We start from the raw sequence: 12,193 nt of genomic DNA on the forward strand, positions 1-12,193 counted from the left end.
TGGCAGTTGTCTGCGATGTGTTCGGGACTGTTTTATTCCGCATTTTATCTTGCTGCTCTATTTGTTTCCTCTGAAAATAAGCTCCTTCACAGAGATAGGAAAAAAACGTAATCCAAGCTGAAAGTGCTGTATAGTCAAAACTCGAGAGGCGAGAAATGGAGCAAAACATTGCTCTTGAACTCGGCGGTTATGTAAGTCTTCCTTTCCCAAGTGACAGACTTTGGCACTCAGTTGTACCACTGACAGATGACCAGTTTCAAGCTTGCCTCAGCAGTGCATTTTAGGTTGTATGATAAGTCTATTAAAACAGTCCCCAATTATTTCTACCAAGATGCTTTTCCTGAAAAGTGTTCTGCAGTCACAAGATATAAGAATTGCATTACTGTATATCCACCAACATTCTGGGTTCAAAAGTCTGCTGCTCTAAATTAACAACCCAGTACAGACTGAAGCTTGCTGTGTCAAACCAGTTATTTCTTCCAAATTAGTGACCCACATTTCATTCAAGAACGCTAAGTTATGATTCTGGTACATGACATATTCTGCCTACAAGACATTGTTACTGTCCAGCTCTGCAGGATTTAACTCAATGTTTCACTACATTTCGTTGAACAGTTTTTTTGGTAATTTTATGAAAGACAGATATGAGGTCTTCAACAAGTGGTTTAAAAAAATTGACAGAAAAGCAATCCAGCACAGTTGTGTGAAACACCATAATGACTGAAGTCCGATGCTCGAGGAACTCAAGTTGCGCATTCTGGTCTGGAATGAAGAGACGGACCGCGTGAGGACGGCTTGGAATGGAGACAGATTTACTTCTCATGATTAAAAACTAGTGTTTTTAATGTACCCAATTCAGTAAATGACCAAACGTTCGCCTCTGATTCTCTATCACTTCTTGGTTGGCTGTGTTCCTTTCCGTTGTTTTTTTTGTCTATTTATTTAGTTATTTTTCCGGGGGGCTGCAGTGGCTCTGGTTTAGTACCCTGCAGTCTCATGAACCAGTTCAGACCAAGAGCTTAAACACTCATGGTCAGGTATATTTCTGATTTTAAAAAGGGCTCTACAAGTAAAATATGGCTTCATACCATATCGATCCAACGTTGGACATGGCTCATCCAGGAGAGCGTATGAGTCCCTTTTATATCAGGGTCTGACCTCATATCTATACTAGGGATGCACCATTCCCGATCCTGGTGTCTGGTTTCCCCGGATCTAGCCTCTTAAAGTGGGATTCATTGAGCGATCGATTTTGAGAAATAAAAATTAGTTTAGTTAAGAATATAATCATGTCAAAAGCTGAACTAACAAACTTCGATCACCTGTCGATCCGCCACCCACCTGCAGATAACTGTAACTACGTCATTGTTAAACCTTTCCTGAATTGAACATGTTGAACAAAATCCTCCTGAATCTCCTCACGCTGCTTCGTTGAGGTCTGTGTTTCTCTCGCAGCAGAGATGGAGTGGCTCATAAATCAGCTGGTCAGACGGCCGCGTCTGCAGTCTCATCAGACAGACACACGGGTGTCATGCATTTTCCTCAGAGCTTGTAAATAAAGTGTTATGTTTTTTTGTTTGTTTGCTTTAATTCAGTTTATCTTTTGATTAATCCCAGTGTGACAGTGGAGTGCCCAACCTTAGACAGTAGGCAGGGTTTCCACTGCATGTAAACAATGGTGGCACACCGCCACGGCTTAAAGGCAAGCCACCACACCATCAGAAAAATGATCTCTTTAAAGATGAAATCTCATGTGCTCAAACGTATTAAAATGAAGTGGAAACATTGAAACAAACACAACACATCATGGAGGTGGAGATGAACATGACGGTATTCAGTGTGTTATTCACAGAAAAAACAGAAGAAAACTCAAATCATTATGAGTGAAATCCGTTGCCTGTGGAACTCAAGTGGGGAAATAAAGTGACGGACTGCCTGAGGACAGCAGCAGACTGGAGAGAGATTTACCTCTCATGACTTAAAAAAAAAGCATTTTTAATTGTCACCAATTCAGTAAATATCAAAACAAATGTCCCTCTGCTTCTGTGTTTCACTTCTTGATTGGCTGCGTTCGTTGTTTTTTTTTTTTTTTCTTTTGGGTGCAGAAGCTCCGCCACAATTTCAAAAAATCCTGGCAGAAACCCTGAGAGGCTTGTTCTTTGGATCTCGAGCATCCGTGAACAGAAACCAGTTCAAAAAGTGTCCGTTTCAGAAAGATCAAAAGACAGTGAGCCACAGAGTCTAGTGCAGAGTCTAATGGGAATGTGTTTCCCCATGTCATCACTTTTGTGATGTATGTATGTAAGCTGTCGACTTAGCTGCCTTTGCGCTACATCAAATTAAACTCATCCACAATGTCCATCAAAACAAGAGCCACCACTCTGCACGAGGGCGATTCGAAAGCCTGCTATTAAAATGATGAGATTTGAGCTCATCATAATTGAGCCACTGGGGCAGTGCCAGAGGATGTCAAGCTCATCCAATCGACTTGAGCAGCGGCTGTTAATTCTTTCATATAACAACTGTTCTTCAGGGCCGGTCTCACGGGGGTTGGGCCAAGAACGGGTCATCAGCAATCAACTCGGAAGATGGAAACTAAAGGGGTCATTTCACATTCAGCATTAGTGTGTCATACAAGTCAAACCAAGATGTGACGGAAAAGAAAAAAGCAGTCCATTTGTTGCCGTTTCCATTTAGCATGGCAGTCCTAAACTCAACTCTGTTTTTGTCTGTCTTCCAGGAATATTTTTGATATCTCTCAACACCCTCCATTGCAGCATGCTTTTGCCATTCTGCCTAGTGATAACAACAGTCCACCTAAGCCATTCGCTGTTTCAGATAATCATGTTTTTAAAAACTGACTGACTTCAGTGACCTAAAGTCAGATTGGATGGGGTCTGTTTAATCGGTGCAGTTGACCTGATAACCCAATTTGCCACTGACCCCTCATCCCCAGCCACCTGCCCTCGTACACATGTGCTAGTACCTGCATCTGACACCAAGAGTTTCAAATCCCGATGAAAAGTAAACATTTCTATTGATGTGACCTACAGTAGATGTGGGCTCTGGTCGGAAAAAATATAACATGCGCGGACCGATCAGCTGACCCACGCCGCGCCAGCCTCTGTATGCAGACGTGTCCCGTTAGCTACATTGACTGTTTTTTCTTCATATTGAGGTGTAAAACCTTTTCTGTCTCCGCACTGGACCATGATAGAGTGTCACAGGGGAGGTGCTCGCTCTTGACACCTCCGAGGCTGGAGCACACACTCCAGGGTTTGATGTCCGGTTGTCGGCTGGAGCTCGGACAGCGATGAGGCGAGTCTCGGACAGAGCGTTACTTGGTTTATGACTTTGTCACAGTCAAACTGCACAGAACCACACATTCAGAGCTGGACACGCACCAGGCACCTCTTCACTTCTGGAGAGACGTCACTCACTCAGCAACCCCTCCCACATGCAGCGGCCACACACATAGACGAACAGCGCACCTGCAGCAGACACTCTGCATTCACTCCTACAAAAGAATATTTTAAGGCTTGGAACGCATTATTTATTTTTCCATTAACTGTAATGGGAAAAAAATCGATTCAGAGTTCGAACAAATCACTTCTCGAACAGCCTTCTAGAACGGATTGTGGCCGAGAACCGAGGTACCACTGTATATAAGTTTGTGTTAACTGCGTCATAGCTGAAGAGACCCAGGTACCGAAAAGCAATGCTCACATACTACATCTAATATGTTGCAAGCCTTGTTTCTATTGGTCTTCAAACAATGATGTCACACTTCTTTCCTGTTGATGATCACTTCTTCCTCCTCTCTAGCGCAGTACCTTTGAATCTCATGCCTAGTCAAAACACTCTACAACTATACAGCCAAACACCTGTGTTGTAGCTTTAAGTTACTTCACATTACTTCGGTTCTATATATTGTCTAAGCTAAATAAATAATAATAAACATTAAACCAGTACCACTAGTAACCTTTCAACAATCATAATTTTATTCATATAGCACCTTTCATAATGCTTTTTGCAAAGTGCATACTTAAATATAGAGCAGTATTTCAACAACTACCTGTTGTCTTAACGTATACATTATACATTTACTCATGCACTGTGACAAACATGAATGTGGTTGGATAACATCTCAGTGAAAGCAGACGTTAGTAGGAAAAGAGGGCAATTTTTATTAAATGCAAGCCGATACAAATGCATGTTTAAGAGTGTCATAAAAGTGGGGGTACATGTTGCTTTTCAGATATCTTCTAGCAGGCCGCTTTAAAGTCCAGTACTACTTCCAAGTACCACCTAGGGCTGGCCTGCAGGGGGTCAGCAGTAGTAGAACGTAGTCAAAGGCCAGTCCAAGACTGACTTCAAACAGGACACAGAGATTCCGGGCTGTATGGGCTGTTTTTGGACAAGGCACTAAATAAGGCTGTTCTGGGGGGAAGCAAGGACTGAGGTGTATCCGTTGCTGTGTAAACGGAGCCTCAGAGGAAAGAGGGAACCCACTGTGGCGCCCTGCAGGGCACCCGATTATTGAGTGAACAAGTGAATTGTCTGCCTTCGGTTCATGACACATCGCTTTCTATTTGAAATTTAATTAAAGACAGATCGTTGACTAGCAGTGTACGGTGGCAGAGAGTCACCAAAAGTCTGGTTTCACATCTCTAAAAATGGATCCCATTAGGTTACCTGAGTCTGCTGATCATTAACGCTTGTCACATGACTAAGTGAAGCATATTCAAATATGGTGAGCCTTGATAAATTGATGACTAATCAGAAAATGGAAGTTTAGACCAATGCAGTGTTGCTTTGGCTTCACCTCAGGACACACATGAAATTGTACGACACACAGACACTGCTGCTCCCAAAAGCACACTTGAGCATGTCGCAATCAAGTTCCAATGAAGGACAAGTGGATTTGTTTGATGCTCCGACGCTGGAGGAGATGAGACGCCACTCTTCAGCAGGAGCTGCAGCATGCGTCACGCACTTAAAGGCAGCAAAGAGGCTTTGGTCGGAGGTGAGACTGCTGCTAGACCAAAGCATAAGGAAGAGATAAGAGACCCAGACAAAGTTGTGCATCTCCCTGGGGATTTCAATGGTCTACTGTTCCTGTCAGTCAAAACTGTTTATGGCAGCAGCAATGTGAGCAGCATCCGAGTTGGTGATGTGCTGCGAAGAAAAAGGGCAATGGAGAGCCGGTTTGTTTTCCTGTGGCAGTGGAAAAAGGGAGGGGGGAGTTGCCACATGTGATTGGTCCAGTGGGCCCATTCCAGTGTAAGTGACATCACAACTTCGTGCCTGACCTACTTAAAGTCACCATGACGTCACATCTGTCTGTTTCTTTCTGTCTCCTCTGCCTCAGATTCCGTCTTATACAACCCCTGGCTTTGTCATTCCCCTGCTTCTCTGCCCGTAATTATCTGCCTTTTCCTTCTTCATCATACAAAATGCCAACAGAAAATTGCATTCACAGCGTCTTGTAGCAGAGCCAGAGTTCAGAGACAGCGCCATCCTCTTTTGCCAGCAACTCAGTTTCAACAGATTAAAGCGATTGATGAATATTTATAGGTGAGAGACCAGCGCCAAGCGGGTTGACATGACAAAACTTGACAACAAGCTTGCACCATATGGACGGAAAGCTCAGGGACCAGGGAGCTCACAGGAGATGTGCTGATCCCAACCCTTCTGCAGGATACATGACAGCCTGTGTACGCAAGCAAAATACACGCAGTTGTCAATATTGTGCAGTAAATGCTTTACAACGTTGCAAAAACAATCAAATGAAAAGCAGTGTAATCCTTGGCAAATATAAAACAAATCTGGGCAAGTCATCACCAATCTTTCTGTCACCAACTCGAAAATGTGCAATATAAAGACCCTAATTTTTGTATTTGACAATATCACTCCAACTGGTTTTGGCTGGTGTTTAGAGACAACATCATTTGACCCTAGTTTTGGATTCACTGCATGTACTGATCTATTGATTGATTTTATAACTTTTCAAACTACCTTTTCATCAACTAATTTTATTATTTATTTTATGATAACTTACTACCTCGAGAACTCTGTTGGGCGCCTATTCTGTATTTCTAACTTAGCAGACTTGTGCACGTTGCAACTGTTGAAGTCTTCCTCTCCATGATGCAATAAGTAAGTGCTTTATTTATTTCTCCTGCGTCGTAAATCTTGGGAACATGAGGTTACAAGTGTGATGTGGCCTCACATTGCACAGCCATAAGGCCATGCCTCTCCTTATTAGAGTGAGTCATGCACAAGAGCGGCCAGACACATTGTCTGCACTGGACCAGATCTGCAATCAATACGGTTCAAGTTAGTTTTGTGTTTTATAAATTGTGTGTATGTACTGTACAACAACAGAGCGATTTGTCTGCAGACAAGTGCCAGAGATATTTACCAGTTTTAAACACACAATCAGATTCCAGTAATGCATCAACACTGCTGCCTCCAGGTTAGTGTGTCGCTGAAGTGCTTGATCCTAGCCTTGCAATGGTTGCACACAGTGTGCATCATGTCCAGCCTGGTATTTCTGGGCAGTCAGTAACATCAAAATGAGATGGGACCCCCACTTTTGTTTCTCGTACTTTTTGTGACTGCATTCTTTCAAGAAGAGGCTGCACGTTAATGTCAGGAGGACGTTGCACATAGCAGAAAATGCTGGACAGTCATCCAATTTTTTCATAGAAAAAAAATGGCATCATTTTATATTGATTCTGAATCCTTGCAAACAAGAATCACGATTCTTATGTGAATCGATTTATACATATTTTATTGTGATATGTTGTGTACAGAGCATGTTATTTCCCTTGCGATTAATAACGTTTTCTGATTCTGATTCGGACTATATATACTGTAAATCTGTGTATGTATATATACATATACAGTATAAATACTGTATATGTATACAGTATACATAACGTCATATATATATATATATATTTCGATTTTTTTTGCTTCGGATTTCGAACGAAAATCCAGAATGGACCAATCGCGGACCGATCAGCTGACCCACGACGCGCTTTGTCATTGTATATAACGCAGCCTCTGTATGCAGACGTGTCCCGTTACATTTACTGTTTTTTCTTCATATTGTGTCACAGGGGAGGTGCTTGCTCTCGACACCTCTGAGGGTTTGATGTCCTGTTGTGGGCTGGAGCTGGGACAGGGATGAGGCGAGTCTCGGACAGAGCGTGACTTGGTTTATGACTTTGTCACAGCCAAACTGCACAGAAGCGCACATTCAGAGCTGGACACGCACCGGGCACCTCTTCACTTCTGGAGAGACGTCACTCACTCAGCAACCCCTCCCACATGCAGCGGCCACACACATACACGAACAGCGCACCTGCAGCAGACACTCTACATTCACGCCTACACTTTCGAACGGATTGTGGTCGAGAACCGAGGTACCACTGTATGTATATATATATGTATATATATATATATATATATATATTGTTTTGTGCAAACAGAAACATACAGTAGAGATGTACAACTCCATTATCATATCATCACTTCAATGAGCATGATAGGTCTCCTTTACTGTAGTAGTATGCCTGTTTTTGCCATTGTATTTCAGATATTTCCCCCGTTTAACTGGTATATCTTATTGAGCAAGCTAAAAAAAAAAAAAAATCTTCCTCAGGCTTGGAGAAATATCCAATGGGTGGCCAGGGATGGTTTGGAGTTATAGACTTGGAATTCACAAGTGCCGACGGTGATTTATAAAGGATCCTCACCACGCCTTGAGAGCAGCCATCAGATCAACAAGGTATTGTTTTTGATGAATATACCGTCAGATCTGTGTGAAATGTCTGGCCTTTAACGGAAATATCACCTGTCTGTGTGGGTTGATGGGCAAAGCTGCAGCTGGAGAGACTTTTTTGGTTGTAATTACTACCTTGACCCAATAAGGCGAGTGCTGGCAGACAGTCATGTCACTGGTGCTCAGCTCCGAGCATCACTATACATGTGTCGGGGGGGGGAAACAGATGTATTGGCAGATTTTTGTGTTCGTGAACACAAGCAGATTATCTGAGAAGCGCAGGGACACTGAAGCCTGATAACAGCTGCAGGGTCGAATCTAATCTCAGACTACAGTTAGATCAGCCAACAAACGCTCTGAGGGAGAGAGATGGAAGCCAAATAAGAAAAGGTTTTAATTATAAAATCATTCTGGGGGTAAAATACAAAAGAGAGAGATTCTTCCCAGTTTGGAAAGTGAGCTTTTAAAACCAGCCTGATTGAAAGTATTAATAAAGATGGGCTATCATCGAAGCTTAGCGCCAATGAAAGGAACTCGATAAGGTGTGGAAGGGCTTGAAGCTAATTCACCCTCTTCCTCTTGTAGAAAACTCATTTATATTCACACCAGCTCTGAGGCTAGTCACAGGCCAGCCCAAGCACAATACCATCAAATGCTCTCTCACACACACAAACACACAGTTGCAGCCAATCAGGCTTTTCTTTGACTAAGTGGGGCCATGACCTGGTGAACTGAGAGGGCAGACTGTTCTTCAGACAACCACTGCTTTGTAGAACACGTAACGTCACGCTGATGCTGCATTCCACTGCGTGAGCATTTTAGGGGTGCAGTTTTGCAGGAGAGACGGTGGATGCATCCTATGAATCATGTAGGAGCACGATTCAAATGTTACCAAACTTAAGACACAGAGTAGTCAGTAATTATGGGGGAAATATTTGTAGAAAGTTTTTTTTTCTATGGTTGTCACACTGAGGAATTATCAATTGATCTTTGTGTCACTTTGAATAAGACAAGCCGTGCAAGGTCTTTATAAATCACATCATGATGTTTGAGACGATTGCTGTCCCACTGCAACAGACCCGCGCATCACTCATTACAACAAGTGGTGAACAGGGACTGGAGTGTGAATTGCTCCACAACAGAAATAAATTGCTCCTGTTGCAGATTCCACTCATAAGCGATAAATCATATCGCTGTCTATCACTGCAAAAATGGATGATTTATATATATATTAAAAAAAGGATGTTCCACAATGATGCTTTCACCTGTCTTTCTCCTTCCTTCGCTGCCTGCTCCTCCTCTTTTCGACCTCTGTGTGCCCCTGCAGATCTCACCTCCTCTCCTCCCTCCACCACAGTTACACCATGACATCACTGGCTTGGATGATTATCTCTCACCTCTTCACTCAGTTTCACCGACCTCCACGTTCATGCAAACCTTTCTACTGTGTTATTTGAAAGGTCATGAGGTGCCTGGTGAGTGGTTCTCACGTAAATCAGTCGCTGCGCTTGATCAGCGTCACCGCAGCAATAGCACTGTGACAGAAAGGGCATTCACAGCTGGGACCGTCCTCCTCATAACATGCTTACTTTCCCATAAATATGACTGATGGTGGCAGGAAGGGTGATTGACTTCAGCACACCGTCATATGTCACATGAACCGTGCCAGGCGGAAGCTGTTTTGTCTTCATTGCATTGCTGTTACTTGCTAGTGTAACCCATTGCAGTAACTGCAACACAACTCTTGTACAACATACTTCACACCTCCAATTATTGCCAACAAGTCTCTGGAGTGCTCTGCAGCAGAAGCTGTTCGGCTCACTCTCCATCCACCTCTTCAGTCCGTCTTCCTTTTTCTCACATCATTCTTCCCTCATTCTTCACAGTTCAGAGGAGCACTGCATTGTATCGATCAGTTCCTTCCAGCCTCCTCCACTCCCGCAGGCTCCCTGTTCTACATTCACTACTGACCTCAGCAGACTCCCAGGAGGATCATGTATATTCATCATGATCCCTCTTAATCATTCGTAATGAAGTTGCAGACTAACAAGCCACCGTGGCTCCCAGGGCGATTGATTTCAGCTCTGGTTTGTGTAATGATGAGGTCATAGATGTTCAGATTACAGTTTGAAGAATGTATACTCAATCTTATGTCCTGTATAAATCCGCTCCTGTCTCAGGACGACAGTAGCTCCTGGGGAGGCTTGCTGTTCGGTCATAATCTTTCTCGTGATGACCTTATAGAGCTGTCCAGGCCGGTGGGGACCTTTTGCCCGTCCCTTTCTGCCCCCCATGTGTACAAACCAAAAAAGTTTGTCCAACCCATATTGTGATGAGCACTGCAGCTCTCTGTACATTCAAAAGGTGGGTGGATCCAGATCTTAGCATGATGTGGAACATCGCCAGTATTCAGTCATTTGTTCTTTATCTTTTCCTGAAAATGTCATTGAAATCTGTTTTGGAGTCACCTTCTTCACCTTCTTCTGCCACTTATCCGGGGTCGGGTCGCGGAGGCAGCATTCGGAGCAAGGAAGCCCAAACTTCCCGATCCGCACAAACCTCCTCGAGCTCCTCCCGGGGGATCCCGAGGCGTTCCCAGGCCAGACCGGAGACATAATCTCTCCAGCGAGTCCTGGGTCTTCCCCGGGGTCTCCTCCTGGTAGGACATGCCCGGAACACCTCCCCACGGAGGCGTCCAGGGGGCATCCGGATCAGATGCCCAAGCCACCTCAACTGGTTCCTCTCGATGTGGAGGAGCAGCGGCTCCAGCCCGAGCTCCTCCCGGATGACCGAGCTCCTCACCCTATCTCTAAGGGTGCGCCCAGCCACCCTGCGGAGGAAACTCATCTCAGCCACTTGTATCCGCGATCTCATCCTTTCGGTCACTACCCAAAGCTCGTGACCACAGGTGAGGGTGGGAACGTAGATCGATCGGTAAATCGAGAGCTTCGTCTTGTGACTCAGCTCTCTCTTCACCACGACGGTCCGATACAGCGACCGCATCACTGCTGCCGCTGCACCAACCCATCTATCAATCTCACGCTCCTCTTTTCCCTCACTCGAGAACAAGACCCCGAGATACTTAAACTCCACCACTTGGGGCAAGAACTCTCCACCGACCCGGAGAGAGCAAACCACCTTATTCCAGTTGAAAACCATGGCCTCAGACTTGGAGGTGCTGAACCTCATCCCGGGCGTTTCACAGGAACATAAATCTAGTTAATTGTTTATTTTGTGATAAATTAATCTCAATTAATCGCAGTTTAATGGTATAAGAATATTAAGAATATTACGTTTTTGTATCACCTTATTTAAAGTAAATAGTTATTTAAACTAATATATATATATATATATATATATATATATATATATATATATATATATATATATATATATATATATATATATATATAGTGTAATACCAACAGTAACCTTGGAAACGGTGGTCCCAGCTCTTTTCAGGTCAATGACCAGCTCCTCCTGTGTATATGTATATATATATATATATATATATATATATATATATATATATATATATATATATATATATATATATATATATTACATTCATTCTTTAAGGTGAACTGTGAAACAAGTGAACCAGGCTTCTCTCTGGCATTATGGCCCAATGAATCATAGGCCCCTAATGAGGAGGGCTAGTTTTTGGTCGCAGCCTCTCACATTCCTACACCCTGGAGATGCCTGCTACAGCCCAAGGTACACAGCTGAGCCCCTTTAGTATTCAAAAGTAACTGTCGTCTGGCCGCCCCGTGGCTTGCTTCTAAAATCTTTAAAAAGCCGATGATTCAAACACTTCCATGATGTAGATTTCTTGGTCCAGATCTGCACCTAAAAACTCTCACTTTCAAAACAGAATATGAGCGATTATCATTTAGCCATGAATAATGAACTCTATGTGAAATCGAGATTCGCTTCTCAGTGTCAAACCAATTGAGTGCCCGAGCCGGCAATAAGAATAGTGACTTGATACTCAGCACAGCCTCAGGTGAGCCTTGGGGTGTCAAACTCACGCACAGCCTCAGCAGGCTGTGAACAGAATTAAAACTGAAACGACTTGAAGCATTTACCGTGTTAGCGATAGATCTGCATGAAAATACTTAAACTGTTCACCACAGACACTTAAAACTGACTTCTTTTGAGCATAATTGCTCTGACTTCCATGACATTTGGGGATTAATTGTGAACATATTTACTCAGCAACCTCTGCTTGCTGTAAAGCAGCCTATGGTGAAACAGAAAGCTACCCCTGAGTGAGGATATCAATATGCATTTTAAAACAATGCACCAGGCATGAGCACAGGCAGAGAGGGCGCACGTCAACAAATATATCATTATTGTCATCTATTTGAGCAAATTTGATGAGAAAGAGGAATAAAACTA

This window comes from Synchiropus splendidus, chromosome 3, assembly GCF_027744825.2.
Source record: "Synchiropus splendidus isolate RoL2022-P1 chromosome 3, RoL_Sspl_1.0, whole genome shotgun sequence".
Lineage (NCBI taxonomy): Eukaryota > Metazoa > Chordata > Actinopteri > Syngnathiformes > Callionymidae > Synchiropus > Synchiropus splendidus.